We start from the raw sequence: 20,626 nt of genomic DNA on the forward strand, positions 1-20,626 counted from the left end.
AATTTATTCACACAGAAAATTTTAACAAACTTGTTATATTCATAGAAGGAGAAAGAAGGTCAAATACACTTGCAGAAGGTTTTGCAATAAAGGGAACAAGAGGAAATTGTTTCCTTTGGAAAGTGCAGACAGGACTGGGGTAGGACAAAGGACATTTTTGCCAACCCTTTGTTAGATTCATCAGCAAGAATAAAACGTTGAATTGCAATAATTCACTTCCAGATAAGAAGGAAGTTTCATTCAAGGTATTAAATAACTTCAAACAGTTATCTTTATTTTGTGACAAAATTGAGTCCTCTATAAATGTATTTGTGACAATGATTCTGTAATATTTATTAGCTCACAGATGTGAATATGAGTTTCTCTTTACAAATGAGCTGGTGTGTGTTGATAGGTTCTATCTGGGTTTGTTTTGTTTCTGTTTTGGATTTACTAGAATGGGAATTTATTGCTGATCCTGCATAGTTTTTACAATAAATATTCATGCCTATAACATGACTTAGAAGTGGGATCATCTAATCCAGTCTAAATGCAATATAATCCATAAAAAAGTGGCTTAATCTTTTAAAATATTGAGTACTTTTTTTTTTCTTCCCTTCCCTTTTTTGAGGGGGCATTGTCTTTTCAAGACAGATGTGATTTGAAAACTGTGATAAAAAGCACATGCTAAAATAGAATTAAAATTCATCTCATGCAGTTTTTTCACATAACCCTTTAAAAATAAGGTTATTTTGTGGTTTATTTTCCCTTATTTGTAACTGAGAAATTTTTGCTGATGGTCTGTGCTGCCACATGAGATATTCCCAAAAGCACTTTGCTGACAGATAATTGACCATTTGACCATGGATCCATATAGCTGTGGAGTTGTGAGAATAACTTTCAACTTCCTTTTTTTTATATATATATTCTTCTTCTTGCAATTTCATAGCATTCTGGAATGTCCTTTCCCTGCAGAATTGTCAAGAAAGAGCACAGTAATAGGGGTCATCTGTGAATGTAATGAAAAGTCTCACAGGAATCACTCTGTGCATATAATGTCAGTAGAGGTGTGAGTTTTTCTGTGATTTTATTCCAAGATTGCAGAGCTCTGATTCCTAGTATATGACACTTTTTTATGGCCCATAGTTCAAGCCATGTCAATTGTTTTGCCTAAGACTCTCTTACTACTTTACTCTCTCTGTACATCTACAGTTAACTAATGCATTTTAATTCTAAGTTGGAAGGTAAAAGGCAAGAAGGTAGTTTTGCAGGTGTCTGGACATTATTTATTAAAACGTTTTTCAGTTTTTAAAAAGTATATGGAGTTTTGGGGGGTTTGTTTTTGGTTTTATTAGTGTGTGTTTGGTTTTCGTTGTTGTTTTGTTCTGTTTTTAAAGAAAATAGTATAATTTTCATTGAGATTTTCCATCCAATTTTGTGATTTTATTATTATAAGAAATCATCAGGAAACTACAAAATCATATACATATTAATTGCATTATGCTTTACTTTCTGTTAGTTGATGATCTCATTTTATTTCTTGACATGGCAGTCCCAAGTAATTCATTATATATCTTCCATATTATGATATTACAAGGTTGAATTATATGACATACCAGGATTTGTTATAGTCTGTTATTGACATAAAATGTTATCCCATCAGTGTATAGGCACCTACATAAAGGGAAAAACATTAATTTTTTGGAGAGAGGAAAAACAGGAACCAGTGACCAGAGGTTAAAGCTAAACACTTTTAAATCACATATTAAGTATATATTTTTAATCTGAAGACCAATTAAACTTTTGTACAAACTATCAAGGAAGTTTCTGGGCATTTCTGCACATTTCATGTCTGTAAATTTAGGTTTTCAGAAAGATAAACTTTGCAAAATAAAAGTTATACTTGCCTTAAAAACAGGTGTGATATTTACAGTACAGATATTTACAATACAGAAATATTAGTTTTCAGTATTCATTGAATTAAAGAAGAATAAATATTTTTTTCTTCTGACTGTAATACCAATTGACGAACTGCACATATATTTGAGCCACAGAATCAAATTTTATTTTTGCTGCAACTAGTGTACAAGCATTAATGATCAAGAATGAAAGGCTTCAGGTGGGAAAGGAGGGAAGAACCTCTGTTACATTTATGGACCATGTTTAAATATTACTTTTGTAATTGCATATTTAACAGCAGAAACCACTGAACATCGGTGAATCAGATCCAATGTCTTTGGCATCTGCAAAACTCCATGTGCTTCCCAACAAAAATTAATGAGAAATGCAGCTCTCGTAATGGTCAATATTCTAGCATAGCCCATGGCATATTGTCAGAATTAAATTATAGGGCAAGAATAATGTGCAAGTCACTCTGCAAAGACAAAAAGGGCAGTGGGGCATGGCATTAATGCGAATGAATAATGCTCCTTGGAGACCAGAACAGCTATGTTGATGTACCCAGTAAAGTCCTGCACACGTTCATCATGAACTATTTGTTTCAGAGGCCTGCCCAAAATTGAATCATCATAGAGTTGATGAAAAGCTCTCATAATTACTTGAGTCTCAGATTCTTTAAACATAATGATTCAAAAGCACTGCTTCTGTATAATAACTGGAGCTACACAGACTCCTCAAGAACTTCACTCTGTTTCTCCAGGCAAATATTTCTGGGTTTTAGTTTTTGTAAAGAAGTAAGAGAGTCTTAGGCAAAACATCCAATATCTGTAAAACCTGTGCACATTTCCATTAAAGATGATAGAAGTTCTGTTTGCACAAAAACTGTATAATAGAGGTTGGAAGATTTTCCACCTTTACTTAGTAGCCTACATGAGGAGAAAAATTTTGCTATTGTATATATCCAACTACAAAGCCTTTTCCTAATGAATAGGGTATTATTAAATGAGTATGTTGCTGCCTTTTCATATTAATTTAGACAAATTCAACACTTTAATATTCTTTGTCTTGGCACTTGAAGGATTATGAGTTTTCAAAAATTAAATTTATTCTCAATGAGTTTCATAGCTCCATGTTTTATTATAAGAAGGATGAAATAGAAAATACTTGTCTGTGGAAATGGTAAAGACCATCTGACATTGTACTGGGAACTCCTTACTATTTTGATCTTTTTGATGACTTCTTTCACATGTTTTCCTTTGCTAACCCACTAGTGTCTTTACTCCTCAAGGTCCCTTTTAGAAAACATAATTTTCTGTCTTTTCAGTGAGCAATAACAGCAGCTATTATTGATGTTTATCATTACATGCTGAGTTTTATGGCAGGAAGTCAGATATTCTCTGTAACTTTCTCTGTTGGCCCAATTGAGCAAAGTTTTACTGCTGAAACTAAGTCTAAGTTGAATAGGTTTCTATACTTCAGACATGCTCTTATAAGGTTATTACAATGGTTTTTTTCCAACCTAAAAAAATACCTGTTCCTCAAAATATTTATCTGACAAAAAAAAATTCCTATGTCTAGATAAAAAAATAATTTCAGAAGTGTTGTTTAAAAAGAAGTTTTGGGTTTTTTTTAAAAAAAACAACACAGAAAAATCCCACATTATATTACATGAAATGACCTTTTCCACAGACAAAACCACTCCTGTTGCAATTTAATTTGTCAGTGTAAAACCACCATCAAAAATAAAATAGCAAGATACAGACATTTTAGAACAGTTTTTGGGAGAAGTAATTTTCTTTTTGGAGAGCTCTTCCTTAGAAGCTTACTGCACACAAAGAATTCAAAATGCAGATTAAAGACAAGTATGCTGAAACATCACCTCATACCAGAGTTCATGAAGAAAATTTATACAAAAGTCTCTTTATAAATACACACATTCCAGCTACATCTTCTTATGGTTGCATACAAGTCATTTCTCATTCTAGTGCCCTGTTTAATTCGATTATGTGGGGTTTTATTTGCTTGACAGACATAATAGTCAATTAATGCTAACACATGCTAAATCCTGTAACATCTTCTACTTTGATATCCAACCGAAAGTGCCTTTGATAGTGTCAGAAGTTCACATTCTAAATTTGGACAAAATAATTATCTGAAGAATTATAGGTTTTTATGCATATCAGCAGCCATTCATATGGCAGGATCTGCTATGGTCCATTGTGTTTGTAATCCATGGATTACATTCTGAGTACGCATTGACACGAGCAACAGTAACAGCTCCATTATGGCCTCATCCCAGCTAACCACGAATTTCGAAACATTCTCCTCTGCATTTCTGTGAGCTTCTATTGCCTGTTTCTTTTTACAAATATTTGAAAATAAAAGTACAAATGGAATATAGTACACACAAAATGATCCTAAATGATGAAATTTTGGAAATGTTTTTAAAGAACGAAAGGAAAGAAAGTCAAGTGTGAATCTCTGCTCTAATAGTGGTATTTAAGTTTCCAGTGCTGAAGCACCTGTCACTTCACCCTAGTCTGAGGCCAATAAAACCACTTTATTAAAAAGAAAATAAATTGAAATTTCAGAGGGCTGAGTGTTCTTTCTAACAGAAAAACCAGCAACAACAACAATAAAAACCAGTTAAGTGAGTCAAACCTTTAATGAGGGTCCAGATTTTTACAGATGTGAGTGATCATTTTCATTACATATAATAGGTTAATTCATATAAAACTAGGAATATTTAACTGTACCTACTAGTTGTAACTTAATTTTTTCCCTGATCCAGAATAGCTATTTATTGAAGCACCACACACTTTATCCTACTGCTTACAACTCTCAAGATGATAGTCTGCTGCTTACCATCCTATATATAAATGCATATTGTAATGCAGTTATTATTAAAACTGATTTTTCTTTTTTTCTTGGCACAAGATGATTTTGAAGCCTCTGATAACTACCAGTAAATAACTTGAACAATGGTTTTGCCAGGGGTACTGTGTGCTGCAACAGCGACTGATGGCAAATCCCACATTCATCATTTTCTGACCTAATACATTGATGCAAAGCAAGTGCAGGATCCTAACAAGCCATGAAGCCTAATGCCAACTCCAGATCCTCTAGTAACCGTATTAACTCCAAGAATGACCTAAGAAAAGGACAATTTATTCTTTCGAGTTAGTATGCAATACAAAATATTTGTTTATGTTATGTTGCTCATCTGCACAAGAATGATAATGTGGCAAACAATGGACAACTATAATTACAGGCGGGTTTTGTACAATGTATATATCTACAAGACACTTTGACTCTCCTGCAGTTAGGAATCTATCCAGATTTTCCTACAATTTCAGAATGTTCAGAAGGTTTTTCTTCTACATCCACAAATATATAATGAATCTAGAAATAAATAAATACTTGAGAATATTTGGTGTAGTGTTCTGTTAAGGAGGAAGGATATCCTTTACTTATGTAATTTCCTAAGCAAGCAATTGACAGTTTTCACTTTTTTTTTTGTTATATAAAGAAAGATTACTTGATAAAGAGGTTGCACAAATATATTATTGCATCACTTCTTCTGGAAAACTTCATGTAAGGTTTTGAAGTTTTAGTATCTTCAACTAAATGTCTGGTTTGTGTCTGATCACCAAAGTCACATAGTACTATTGCTGCTTGCTCATTAGAAGATCATCAAATTCAAGCTATAAAAGTGATTACCTAAATTCCCCTGCATAGATTAATTTGCATGAACATTGATAATGTTTTGGGTTTTGCTGTTGTTGTTGGTTTGGTTTTGTTGTAGTTTTTTTTGGTTGGTTGGTTGGGTTTTTTTCTGTAGATTTTTTCCTTTTTTTATGTAGGGAATTTCATCCAAATATACACATAAACAAAATGAATGTAATTGTACATATATTAAAGAAAACTTTTCATCTTTATTAAGAGAAACAGTCCCTTTATCTACTCTTTCGATGACCTGTTCCAATAATGAAAGATCAGGTACCGCCTTTATATATTCCATAATTGACAGCTGTCTTTCTGTTTATTTTAAATGGATCTGAAATACATACTTCTTTAAGCCAGTCCTAGTTTCTTCTAAAATGTAAAAAGAGAAATTTCTGTGGAAATCATACCTATGTATTCTAATCAAGTATAATTTTGTAAACTAAGTCCTGGAGATTGATTAAAGTCACAGTGCAGCTCATTTGGAGGGTGAAGTATTGAAATATTAGCCTGGAGGAATTGTTTAGTTGTTGTTTTATTTTTCTCTAGTTATATCGCTGAACTATATTTGTAATCATTGTGTCCCAAGTGTGTTTGTAAGCTGTTTTCTCTACTGGAAAAAATACGTGACATCTGAAATTGTGATGCTTTCTCACTAAAATTCATACATCATGGATTTTAAAGCTTTCATCTAATGTGCAGTTAATTTGGAACTCAAAAGCCTTAGTATTCCAATGTATTATTTTCCATCCTAAAGCTTTTCGGATATAATAGGTTCCCCATCTGTGAATCAGCATGTGCTTAAATTTATTGTCTTTAAATCCTCTGACAATGCACATGATATGTGGCAAGATGCAATAAATTGAAAAAATTGCATGTGTTTTTTGTTCTAAAGGAAAAGCAAGCTTGTAAATTGTGCAGTAAATAGACATAGTGTGGGAGGATATTCATGCTTCAACCAGCAGAAGTGGAAAAGGTGGCATATATTGCTATGAGCTACTTCTAATTCCAAACATTTGCCCATGCCAGGTGTGAACTAACACTTCTACATTTTATGTTGTTTCAGTGCTAAAGGGTAGGAGTGTCTTTAGTACAGTAGCATCCCCTTGCTTGAAAAATTTGTGAACAAACTTCATCTTCCCTTTTTGATCATTGAAAAAAAAAATCCTTTATAACAAAGATTTCATTTTAATAAGGTTTACCTGTAAGTACTACGAGGAATCCATATGGATATATTAAACTCCTCTTCCTTTTTGAGGTGTGTGCCTCACACACCAGATTCTAGTGTTCCTAAGTGAAAGAAAATAAAATTTATATCTTAAAAAAATACGGTCTTAGAAGGATCAGAGGTAATACAGATGGTATAACATGTATAAGAATGAAAATTCCTAATGGAGCTATATACATAATGTTTTTATTTTATTATAATTTTGTTCAATTTAGTTTTATTATAATTTTGTTCACTGATCTGCAAATCTGAACTGCTCGCTCAAAATACCTATTTTAGATAAAACGCCTTGACTGATGTTTATATGTTTCTGCCTGCTAAAGACAAACAACATTCACTGTTTTTCTGAATCTGTAGATTTAAGAATACAGCTTTCAGAGTTAAGTTTGTCTGCAGTAGCTTTACAATACACAAACACGTTTCTTGTCTCCTTTCACATTTAGGGCTCTAGATTTCGTTACCAATTAAAAATTGGACAGATCTTAAGCTTAGCCGTGATTATGCTACAAAGCTTATCTATATATTTCTCTGCCATTCAGAGACTGTTGTGTGTGTGTATATATATAAAATGCTGTATTTGTATACCACTAGATATATTTGAAAGACACACTTAGCATATGTAATTACATATTCATCAGTCTTAAGGAACAAAGGCCAAACTAAAAGACAGCAGTCTCTGCTTTTAACTCATTTCATGTTCTTCTCTTTGTCCCTTAGAAGAAAGTAGTGTAAAATTTCTGTTCTAGCTGATCTAGCAGGGTGACTCATGAATTTTTCTCTTCCCTTTCAGTTCTCTCCCCCATCCCATCTGGGAGGAGAGGTAGTGAGCAAACAGCTGTGTAGTCCCAGTTGACGGCTGAAGTTAACCACAACACATGTGCTTATGGAATGATCTGTGGTTATAATCAATAGTGTAGTATAATAGGAGTGGATCTAGGAGAGCGACAGTTGGTGTTGGGGACCATGTATCTAGGGAAGAGGCAGGGAGGTAGCCTTATTCTATTCTGATTCTGTGGCCTGAACATATGTCAATGGCTGAAGAATACTGGATGATCTCTTGCAGTTCTTGATCACTCCATTTCACTTGATCTAAGAGGAATTTATTTCATGTTGTCCAAAATCCATGTTGTCCATGACAAAAAGCGTTGAACGGTAACCAAAAATGACTAAGTGATTTGCTTCAGAAGTGCTTTCCTGATCAGAAATAAAAAATAAAAATAAAAATAAAAATAAAATACTAGTTCTGATTCAGGGGGTAGAGAGCTGTTAGTTCCTTGTTATCCTATGACTAACAATTTAGATGATGGCCTCAATACTGTGGAACAAATACTGAGTTGAGTCTATTTCTGTGTTAAAGTCAAATTGAAGATCTGATCCTGCTCTTTACCAGATGAAGGAGCTGTGAATACAGCACACATGAGATTCAGAATAGGTACAGCTGGTGTGTGTAGGACAGCATGAATATATGTGTCTGAACAGTTCAGGTTTTGCTTTGGTAGGATATTTCATAAGTATCTGAGGTAATACCCTTGCTTATCAAAGGTTTAACTTTGCTGTTTAGTAATTCAGATTGTTCTATGTCTTAACCACACTATAAAACTGAAGATCTGAAGAGGACTGAACCTTCTCATATCTACACTCTGTCAGCAGAATTTGGGACCAGGTTGCACAGTATCACTAAGACCCTGAGGGCTGATACGTCAGCAGGTTGTGTTTGGGCTAGGAAATAATATTGGTGGCATAATACATTTGCCCTAAGAATTTACAGTCTAGAATCTCTTTCCAGCGAGAAGCTCTACATATGAACAGATATCAGATGCAGAGTGCAGCCTGTAGGATCAAAGTTTAATAGTCAGAAAGAAAAAGAAGAAAACACTAAGAAGCCTGGAGAAAATTTTATTAATTTTCATTTGTTAAAAATAATTTTAAAATTGCCACTTTCTTTTCCGTGATCTTATATGGAAATATTTAATATATGTATTAAGTGTACTTGTATTTGGAAGAAAATGCAATGTTACTGTTATTTTCACATGAGGATTGTCAAATACTTTTAGGAACCTTTAGAAGTAAGGATGCTGTTAGACAAAGTAAAGAGTAAAATTATTAAAAGCGCATACCTATACATTAGCTAAAAATGTTTTTATCTTAGTCAGATCACTGTGTTAGCTTCTATTAAATCTGAAGAGGTCTGTTCCTTTTGCTGTCAGGTGTGATAGATTTATACAGATAAAACTTTCCCCAGCCATTTCTTCAGTGACTGCAAGAGGTGATTTAAGAATGAATCACTGTGTTTGTATTGGAAAGTAATTCATTTTCCATCCTAGGGTCCCAGCAAGGGTTCTGATCTCCTTCAATGATGTACGATGGCTCTGTAATGTGGGCTACTAAGGGGAAAATAAGAAAAAGAAACTATCAAAAATTTTCCAAAGCTATGTATCAGACTTTATCTAAGGAACAAGCTCATGTAGGGCTTAATCCAACACATCAAACTAGTGTAGACATAGGATGTTGGAAAAAGAAGGCTTTGGCAGAAATCAGTGCCAAATATATGCTTTTGTTTTGATGTTTAAATTTAAGATGTGCTAAACATCTTGAAAACAATTATTGGTGATTAGTTCAATCTGCTGGTTCCTGAAAGATGCAGATGGTACAGCACTAATGACAGTAATTACAGTTCAGATACTTTAAATCCACTTGCAATGTACGCACTTTAAAAACTTTTATGAATAAGCAAGATTAAATGTGTCTGTGCAAAAATAAAACTCCTCTGTCCTATATCCTGTTTAACAGAGAACTTAGTTGAATACCCTTAGAAATTAGGCACATTAAATGAGAAGTAATGTGTTTGAGATATGCATAGAAAGTGCACATATAAAGAGAACGAACTCCTCAGTACAATTTTGGTTTTGCATGGGGTTTGTAATGACTATAAACACAGCATTGATACAAGAGACTGAACACTTTATTGTGATTTATAACAATGTAAAAATGCTCCCATCTGCTATTCTGGGTGCTGTTATTTGAAGTAACAATTCAAATAACGTCAGCTGTGTGAATGTGAGGTGAATAAGGCATCTGCAAAACCATCACGTTAAAGAGGAATGAATTACATCTCTTTTTTTTGAAAGATTTTGTTCTCAAAGAGTTTTCATTCAAAACCTGAATAAAAGTTGGAACATATTAGTGATCAGATTCCCTCACAGAACAAGACGATGCAATCTTAACAAAGATGCAAATTCAAAGTCGACTCTAATTGGATATACATAGGTTTACGATCACAGATGTACAAACAAATTGCTGATTCACTGCCAATTTTAGTTAATGTAAAAGATCAAAAGAAGGATTTAGCAGGCTATATGTTTGTTGTAGCACACTGTAACAATGAGGCTTTAAGACAAGTAAAAGACAATAAAATATTTTATAAATTTCTGCCTAATAACATACAGATTTATTGAGGGAAGTACCAACAAAACCCAGAACCAAGCCAGAAGAAGAAAAATATTTGCTAAGAACACCCTCAAAGGAAACATAAACTATGAAATTTTAAGAGTTTGCATTCATGAATAGGAATGTATTATAACATTTTATGTATTATTATGTGTTTAATATGTAAGCATGGATAAAATAATGATTTCATTTAAACAATTGAAATATCAATATTTCAAAGCCATTTTCATAAGGCTATGTGTATTTTGTGCTTAATGTCCTAAGTAAATGTTTCTCAAAATATTTTATCAAAGTAAGCCATTAAATTATTATAAAGTATTATTCAAATAGTAATCCACTGTTTTGTCATCTATATTTTTTTTCCATATTTTTCCCTTATAAATGCTGATGGAAGTTTTAGGATGCCTGCAACACTATAAATAGCCATTCAGTCAGTGTGGAGGAAGCTGTTTCACCTTGAAACTTCTGTTAGTCACTTCCCAGCTGGGTGGTTTACCTTACCGGTAATTTAGCCTCAACAGAAAAGTTCTATTTCAAGTTATATTGAAGTTATATTTCAAGTTATACTTTATCCCTGACCTCAGGCTGACTCAGTAGTTACATTTTTTCTCCACAATACATGGTTCTAAATTGTTGAACATACAGAACTTAGTTTTACATCATTTTGTGATAAAGCATAAATGTTGCCATCACTGATAAAAAATATTGCATTCTGTGCCTACAAATGCGAAAATACTTGTGTGATTTCAAGCTTATGTAGTGACTGAGGTTCAGTGTTTGTCCATGTGAGCAAACCATCTAATCCCTTTTCTTCACATACGATTAATGCGTGTTCGCTTTTCACTGAGGGAATGGGTAATGTATCTATTTCACATATAGATTCGCAGAAGTAAGAATTTTAGTGACTTGCCTGAGGCTATGTAAAGATGCAAAAAAACATTACTGAGTACTTTTGCAAATTACTATTAATGTTTTTATTAATGACCACTTTCAGTAGTTAGGAACTGCCCAAGTGCTTTGCAGAATTTTTTAACTACGTGCACGAAAGTGTGTGTATGTGTAAGGAGTTTCTGTGTGCATTTTGCATTCCAGTTAAATCTAAATTATGGGAAAAATCTGTTAGGATTGTTCTTGCGAGAAAAAAACCTAAACTCCCAACCACTAAACAACCAACCACAAAAAAACTAATGAAATGCATGGTAATAAAAACAATCTGACTAAAAATGTCAAATAAGATCTATATAAATAAAATACATTAGTACCTTATGAAAGACTATAGAATATTAACATTGGTAGCTGGTTTTTTTTCTATATGATCTGAACAGTAACAACATAATATTGTTGCAAAAGAATATGTAAAGTAACAATTCAAAGAATCAAGAATGGAGACTTTCATACAGCTTGTGTGAGCTAGAGAAAAGTGCAGATCTATGACATAGTCCTAAACTAATGCTGCATTGACTGCAAAGGACACCAGAGGAGATGCTTTCTTTATGAGCATTTCCAGAACCCAGTACATTTTGTTCACGCAGCCATCTATTGCAATCAACATTTTACCTTGAACTTCAGGAATTTCTTCTGTGTCCAGACAGTAACATGTAGCCAGCATGAAAGAATATCCGGATGAGAACAACATATCTAGAAGAATTGAATCCCATTTGATTCTCAAGTCAAAACTGAGATTAATTATGAAAATTGCATGGTGGACCTGAAATACATTCACACACAAATATATCTATACACATCTCTCTATAAGCAGCATACCTATAATGTTTCAGAAATAAGTCCACATTTTTCTCATCCCATAGAAACTGATAATCATTTTAGTCAGCTGGTATTGGCTGCAGTAATGTATGTTGTTCTTTAAAAATAGGGGAAATAAACTCTTATGCTAGTAACTTTCACTTAAGTTTTGTAATTTATAGGAACCCAGTCAGGTTATAAACATAACTTATGAATATATCCAAATCACTAGGTGACAATGGAAAGAATTATAGGACATACATACTTTCACTGTTTCACTTTTGATCACACAGGAGGCAAGCAAGGAGTTCAAATATTCTGTCTCTCATATGGCTCAAGCATACCTATGAACTGGAAATGTGTAAGTCAGCTGCAGGAGGGAAAAATAAAAAAAAAACCAAGTTGATTCTCCAGTGTAGAACTGCTTTTCAAAGTACAGGTGATGAGATGCACAAAGGAGATTTAACAGTAGTGGGCAATAATGTTGCTGTTTTACAGACAGGGTAGAACAGTAGATTAATGACAAATTCATGATGAATGTGAGCATAACTACCCACTGTGGACACTAGTTGAGTAATTTTGGTAGAGGGTAGGTAGGGCAAAGAGGAAGACAATAAGAAAGAGGAGCCTCAAGGATGCATCCTTAAGGAATTTAGTTCAATATAAAATGGAAGACAAAAGCAGAAAAACATGCAGTTCAGACAAAAGCTACAAGGAGTGGTCAAACAAACAAAACATTAAATGTATAGCAGATGTAGTTTGATGTTCCACCACAATGCATCCAGCAATGCAAATGTCCTCATGCTTTTTGCTTCCTGAGCAATAAAATCCCTAAATTTCAGCTTCTATGCCAAACTATTTGTTCTTTAAGATATGCATAATTTCAAGAGAATATCTATTTGTGAAAATCCTCAAGTGACAGTAGAATGTATCGAATCTCAGGAAAAAAACAATTTACTGTTACTACTCCAGCTATTTCGAGACTTCAGGATCTGTTTTAACACACCCAAGTTGAAAAAAGAAAATTTGAATAATTCATATCGATTTCCTCTTTAATATAAACAAGATACATGCACTGAAATATAGGCGAAAAGGTTCTGTCCAAAATCACTTGTTTTTTTAAATGCAAACCCCATTATGCAAGTATTTACAAAACACTTTGCAGATCAGGAATTTCAAAAAGTACAGAAGCAAGCAAAAAAACAAGATAACATCTATATGAAACCAGGACTTACTTTGTGGTACTTCTTTCCAAGGAGCAGAATAATGTACATTTTTTCTTAAATATTTCTTCTTACTCATGATTTTATCATTTTACTTTTTTACAATATTAAGCCTCAATCTATTACTAGACCATTACTAAATTAATTTAAAATTAAGTGAACATTGCAATTAAGACTGTTCTCTAAATAATGTAAATCTGATCTTTTAGCTTTTTCTAAACCTGGAGAAAAAGAAATTTCTTCATTTTTTAATACTTCTCTCTTTCTTCCACTGCTGGTTTTGCCCTTGTCTACAATAGCCTGATAGCTTTCTCACTGATTTTTGTTTGCTTGTTTTTTGGTTTGTGTTTGGTTTAGTTTGTTTTGTTTTCAATTCACCTTTAAAATATTACCTTCTAAATATTTATTTGATTCACAATATGTCTGGAAATAAATCAAGGTAATCTCTATTTTTGCATTGTAGTCGATTCTCTTATTTGGACATAGATCTAGATAGCAAGCTTTTTAACATTAAGTTGGTGTATACTTTTTTTTTCCTCACACCAAGACATTACTTTACCTTAGTATACATTTCTCACTTCTGCAGACTTCCTTATTATTCCAGTCACACTTACTCTCTCCAATTTTCTTCCTCCCGTCTAATCAACACAATAGAGTTCAACCTCCAGCCTGCTTAGCAAACACCTATATAAACCAAGTAAACGTAGAACAATATCTTCACAAAATACTGCTGCTCTGAATGCTGCCAGTCACTTCAGAGACTCAACTTATTTGAACACTCAAATGCAGAATAAATTTCCCATTGGCTTGGTGCAATTGTCAGACTGTTTTAGGTTCAATCCTCAGTGTGGACCTAAGGGAATACGTTCAGGTTAGCAGCAGAGAGTCCCATAATGGTATCTAAAGATTAGAACTTATGAGAAGTTTGTTTATCAGTGCTTGTAATAATGGTGAAAAGGTTCATTGCAGCTCTAATTAAAAAGAGCCTTGGGAGGATTTGTTTTGTTTTGTAAGAGTGGTGTGACATGTGTTAAGTACCTGCTTCATAGCGCAATATTTTCTTAGTTTATTTTAACATTTCTATAGCTATATCTTCCACTATAAATTCGCTATCCTGTTTTCATCTAGGGTAGAGTTAGTTTTCTTTCCAGTAGCTGGTATAGTGCTGTGGTTTGGATTTAGTATGAGAAGAATGTTGATAATGCACTGTTTGTGTTTTGGTTGTTGCCAGGTAGTCAAGGACTTTTCAGCTTCCCATGCACTGCCAGGCACACAAGAAGCTGGGAGGGAGCAAAGCCGGTACAGCTGACCTAAGCTGGCCAAAGGGGTTTTCCTTACCATATGATGTCATGCTCAGTATATAAACTGGAGTTGTCTGGGAGGCAAATACTGCTGATCAGGAATGGATAGGCTATTGATGGTGGGCAACTGCATTGTGCATCGCTTGTTTTGCATATTATTTTATTATTAGTATTATTTTCTCTTCCTTTGCTGTCCTGTTAAACTGTTATTAATATTTCAACTCATGAGGTTACTTTTCCCATCTCGATTCTCTCCCCCATCACACAGTGAGTGTCTGTGTGGTCCTAGTTGCCAGCTGGAGTTAAACCACAACAAGAGTTTATGTCTTTAATGAGGAGAGAGCTATACAGTTCAATAAAAATAGAAATAATGTAATTGCATGAATTTTTTCACCCCTCAAAAAATCATGGGTTTTTGTTCAGCTCATTCATCACAATTTTAGATATCTTTCTTCAATATTCCACTTGTACGACATTTTAAGATGTTGAAAAGTAATCCAAGTGAGGACCAAAAAAGTCAATCACTTTCACTTCAATTGCTTTTCCTGAGCAACTATCCAACAGATGATATGTCTACTGCCAAGAAGATTTTCATGGTACTGAGCTTAAATTTTCTTTTTCAAATTTAATTCTCATATATGGCCCCTTAGAAGACACATAAATTTAGAGCAACCAGTATGACTACATTTCAAATATTTATATGTATTTATGTGGTTGATTTAGATATTTATCCTGAAAAAATTATGTGAATGTCCATAGCTTTTCCTTTGGAAGTAAACTAGGAATCAGTCAGAAAGATTGCATAGTGCAAGATTTCCCTGTATGAATTTGGTGTATGCTACCAAGCAAGGAATCCAGTGTGAATTTAGGCAGCTTTTTCAGCTTTCTGCACCTCTGTCATTTAATCCATGTCTACTAAGTGGATTATCACTTTGTTCACCTATGTAAAACTTCCAAGACTAAATCTGACATTTCTAGAGGCTTCCATAAGACGATTAATAATTTAGAATGAAGGTGACAACATACATAGTTTTATCCTTTGTTTAACTAATTTCACTATGTAAGAGGAATTGCTTAGACTGATTAAAAACCAGAAGCCATGTGATCTCTTTTCCTAAGAGAGTACTCAGACTGACTTTCTAATTGCATTAATTGTTTTGAATATCCTTCATGTGCCTTTCTAGTCCTCTCTTCAAATGAAAATATTTCAACATTTTTCTTCTACTACTAACTTTAATCATTAAATGCTTTATACATCTTTAGAAGAAAGATGTACCATAAATGTATATAAAGCATATAAATTACTTCAAACCAATTATATCTACTGTCCACTTATGGTTTGAGGGATTTTTTTTTTTGGTGGGGTGTTTTGGGTTTTTTTTTGCATCTAGATGAAGTTGTCATAAAGTTGTCTTGAAGTTCACTTAAGGTGACACTAGAAGAAGAGAGAGAAAAATAATATATGTATTCATTTTGGTTAATCTTTCCTTAGAAACATTGCCCCATGTCTGAGATATTCTGGAATAGGATTCTTTTCTCTGTCACATTCTGTAAAGCAGCCTACAAAACAAATATGCTAGCTTGCCTAGAAATGTACATAGTTTCTTAACAGAAACCGCACCTTTCACTCTGTCCCTCATATTAACCCCATGTGGGTAAAGTAGGACAGGCCAGGAGAAGATTTTATATGACAAGTAATAACTTTTGTTGATGATTTCAACAGCAAAATCTGTAGCAGGATTTTCTCCTCCACGTAGTGCCTGGCATCTGTATTCGTCATGGGAACTAGGACTTCATTAGGACATTTTCCGTGTGGCTTGATGGGCACAGTGCAACTCCCAGAGCCCTGCAATCCTGTGCCCATTGAGTGGGCTGCTGGAAATGGGAGCTCTTCCTGCCTGTTGCTGCTCTCCAGATTACCCCTGCCATTTTCACACCCTTCAGTAGCTGATACGTTGAGGAATGGGTCGTGCCAATCCCTACTAGTTATCACACCTTCCAGACAGGCATCCTGTGGAAAGATCTCTCTGATCTCTGTAACAAGACACCTTTTGTCACTATGTAGTTATTATTTTATTGTATGCTAAATAATGCAGGAATTTTGGATAAATGTCTCCAAGTCCAGCTCAGATGCATGGATTAACTCTCAACAACTTTTGAATATCATAGTTAAATGTCACCAGGAAAAACAAATTGGTGATATGTAATTTACAGACAGATTTTAAAGGTTTAGGTTCATGATTGTGCTTGCAACTTTCTTTTAATATCAAAACTACATATCCCACTTCTAATGTGCCTCTGCACCTGCTTTTTTTTTCACAATTAACATTACTACACAGTCAAAATCTTTTATAAGAGGTACTCCAATAAGTGTTAATCCTTTTAAATCCTCCATTTCACCCACCCACACACTTAGGGCCCAATTTGCTCCTGTTTCATGCATCATTTGTTCTTAAAATCTACAGAAGTTCCACAAAAATGCTTAATGCAGCAAAACCTGTAAAGTGTAAAGGAGCCTTACTCATTATAATACATTCGTTCTATGAAATTGCTTTATCTTTAATTAAGCACTACCAAAAAAGCAAGCTTTCTTTACCCTCTGAAGCGAACTTTGGTTTTTGGTTTTGGTTTTGTTTGGTTTTTTGTTTTTTGTTTTTTTTTTTTCTTAATTAAATAAATATGTCCTAATTAGAAAGCAGATTAATATTTTAAAATAGGTAAATACAACATAATTTTTGCTACATGCGGATTGTAATCCAAAATATATTATTTTTCTCAGTTCAAATACAGAATGTTAAAAAAGTATTGTTCATTTGATAATATTTTGAAAACTATTGATAATCAATATTTTTAATGTAGATGTCACTAAGTAAAACCTCAGCCTTAGTTCTGCCTACATAGATAGTGTATATTAGATGATCTGTATTTAATGCAGTGGCTCTTGAAAGCTGTAGAAATAGTAAAGATACAAAGCTTTAACTAAGTTAAAATGGAATTTTCAGCTGTGAAACTTCTAATAATGCAAGACTTATGGAAACTCATAAAAGGGACCCCAAATTTTTCTTTATTGCCTTATGTAGCTCTTTGCAAAAAAATCTCTCGTTATAGAACACCGTTCTTTTGATCATGACATTTTGACACAGCTTTTACGATAGCCCATGTTGATTAATGTGAATGATACATTAAAATATAAGCTGTATTTAATAGTTATGTAAGTATATTCTTTTTCAAAAATAAATGACAGTACCAGAAAACAACAGGTGCATTGAACAGTGTTTTCCATTTTAGAGACTTCAGTCTGTGAAAATAAAGCAATTTTCCAGAGGAAAGTGGGTTGTAGCCTGATGGGTTAAGTACCAAAAGACTGAAATAGCTGCGCACTGTCCTCTGTGTTCCTGCTATACTTTGCACAACTACATTCCTCACTATCCTTCTATCTTTACCCCATATTAAGGCCAGGTGGTCTGTCTTCAGAAAGAACAGAGAAGTCTGAAGCACTGTTCTCTCCATTTTCTAATGCAAAAGTGAAAAAAAAGTCATTATATAAAGAAAGGGGCTCTTCATTATTAGCACCTAATTGAAATTATTCTCCAACACGTTATATTAAAGACAATTTAGGTCAGGTCTGCATTTACCAATGTAGATCTTATTTTCAGTGTTGTAACATGCTCATGCTGAAATTCATATTCTATGCTCCAGCTTTCCATTACTTGAATAAACTAGTCTTTTTTATTTATACAGTTTAATTTAATGATAGCATATCCATTACTTATTATCATAGACTATTGGTAGTATTTTAGTAGGACATAATAAGAGATTTTAAGTAGAGGTTATGCTAAACATTCAGACAGTTTCAGAGGTTGTATAATCATTTTCTTTTTCCATGATGGCTATGCTAAATTTTATGGCCCGAAAACATGTTTCAATTGTGCTTTACTCTCTAGGGTGGGATAGTAAAGCTGGAGGTGGATCTGCAGGCAAAGCATTATATAAATAAAACAGAAGCTTTAGGCTGGTTTTAATGAGAGGGTAAATAAAAAAGAATTTCAGTGGTAGAATTGATTTTTTTATGTTGGGAAAGAAAATGTATACATCAAAGTGGAAGAAGGAACTGAAGGTCAAGGGGTAAACTGTTAGATGCAGCACATCTCAAGCTGAAAGTCAGCCCCAGTCACAGAGTAGAGGGAATGGGGAGATAAGGCAGAGTCTAGCGTTAGAGGAATGTTTTAAGATACTGGCTGCCTAAATGTTACCTAAGATTTTTTTTCTGCTTGGTATGATTTTGTAGGCTCAACAGGCAAAACCTGTTAACTTCTTAATTTTAGAGGTCCTGTCACATGCTAGGAGGTACAATACTTGTGAATTTTCTTGCCCTAGACATAAAGGGATACGTGTAAGCGAAAGCTCCTGATAGTTACCGAAAGGTATTTTGAAGATTCTTATTATATATATACTAAAGTCTCCCTTTCATTTGACCCCAATGCCTTGAGTTGGTGGTCTTTCCAATTATTATTATTATTAATAATAATAACAATAATTAGTACTGTCACAAATTTATTTCATGAGGTAATTAGTGTTTTGATTTGTCAAAATTTTCCAATCTTGAAAATGCTGTGGCATTCATCCACCCTGAGGAAGATTATTGATGAAATCCCAGCTATTAATCTTTCTTGCTTTGTATAATAAATACAGAAATTTTCTCCCATCACTTTTAACTCATTGACAGTGATAACGCTTCCTCAACTGGCAAGTAAGAAGCCATTTTAGACAGTACATTACATGCAAGAAAGCTTCAAGAGAGGTATGCTGTATTTTTAAGGCAGAGGTTCAATAAAAAGGGTTATTATCAGTACTGTTCCTTCATCTTGAAAGAATACATCAGCATGCTTGTGACAAAAGAGGACTAAGTTTTCTTCTTCTAAAACAAGCAGACAGCAAGCAATTCAAATTTATTTCTGGAATAAAATACGAGTATTTATTGGGGAAATATAAGAATGGCATAGCTGAATGACATTTAGATAAATAATTCAATTAAAACTGAATCAAAAAATTGAATGAAAAATAAATCACCGTAAGACTTTGCACTGTCTTTCAAAAATTAACTTGATCATTAGCTTCAAAAATACGCTATTGGGGTGGGTCTCTGGAATACACACAGGGGTTTTTTTAAGATTTAGCATAAAAGATTCATTAAAAGGATGAACAAGTAAAACTTCCTGTTTAATACAGGTCATAGAACTTATCTAGAAATTATTGGGTCCCTTGATACCAACCTGAATAAATAACTTCCAAGTTGACAAGGGCCAATTTATCTCTCCCAGCTTTAGCAACCTAAATTCAAGGTTGTTTTAACCTACGATTCTCTTCTCCTCCCCATTTTCTCATACGTATATATTATAATGACATAAATTACACTTCCAAAATTAATATTTCTCCCCCATATGCTAAAGACAGAGCCTACATTGCCTATTGCACTAGTGGTATAGTTAGATGTCCTAGTGACATGGAATTCATAATATTTTCAGATAAATTATTCTGCTGGTTCTACTGCTATATGCTCATTACAGCCACATTAAAAATGTTTCTCTCCTCACTCTTTTGAGCTGCATTTAGAAATTCCTTGTTGCTACTTCACTTTTTTACTAGATTTAGGAGCCACCAACTGTGGGAAAAAAAAAAGTCAGGGAAACTATGCTTCATCTCCATAACATCTGTTTGGTCATACGAAATGAACTTCATTAATCTCTCATTATAAGGCATTTTTTCACTTTCCAAATCAATCTTGAATGTCTTTGACTAACTTTTTCAACTTATCTTAAGAATTAACAGCCTTCATCTCTCATCCTGGAAAACTGGTTTGGATCAATGAAAAGCATGAAACACTCCATTGTGTCCTCCCTAGTGTCCTCCTGCCTGACTGCCATGTGGCTTGTCTCTTTGACAGACTAAGACCACTTCTAAGCAACCTGGCAGTGATGACTTGGCAGAAGACCAGTCCTCATTATAACTACTGCATGTGCTCTTGAGGACATACCCTGGGCACACGAGAACCTGGACCTATCCCAGGCTTGTCCTCAACAGGT

At 33.8% G+C, this 20,626-nt stretch overlaps 1 long non-coding RNA gene across 5 annotated transcripts in view; it reads right to left on the bottom strand.

The window, feature by feature from the left end:
* LOC135987086 (uncharacterized) overlaps positions 1 to 20,626 on the bottom strand; it is a 77,561-nt gene that overhangs the window by 52,635 nt on the left and 4,300 nt on the right. For 3 of the 5 annotated variants that reach the window (XR_010605952.1, XR_010605954.1, XR_010605955.1), the window contains exons 2-4: positions 12,285 to 12,389; positions 11,834 to 11,984; positions 6,804 to 6,891 (exon numbers count right to left, since the gene is read on the bottom strand). This is a non-coding gene — a long non-coding RNA (uncharacterized LOC135987086). Of the gene's footprint in view, positions 1 to 6,803; positions 6,892 to 8,813; positions 9,214 to 11,833; positions 11,985 to 12,284; positions 12,390 to 20,626 lie in introns of those variants that run through there. The other 2 variants (XR_010605953.1, XR_010605951.1) reach the window with 2 other exon arrangements.

The sequence above is a fragment of the Caloenas nicobarica genome, chromosome 3 (genome assembly GCF_036013445.1).
Source record: "Caloenas nicobarica isolate bCalNic1 chromosome 3, bCalNic1.hap1, whole genome shotgun sequence".
NCBI lineage: Eukaryota > Metazoa > Chordata > Aves > Columbiformes > Columbidae > Caloenas > Caloenas nicobarica.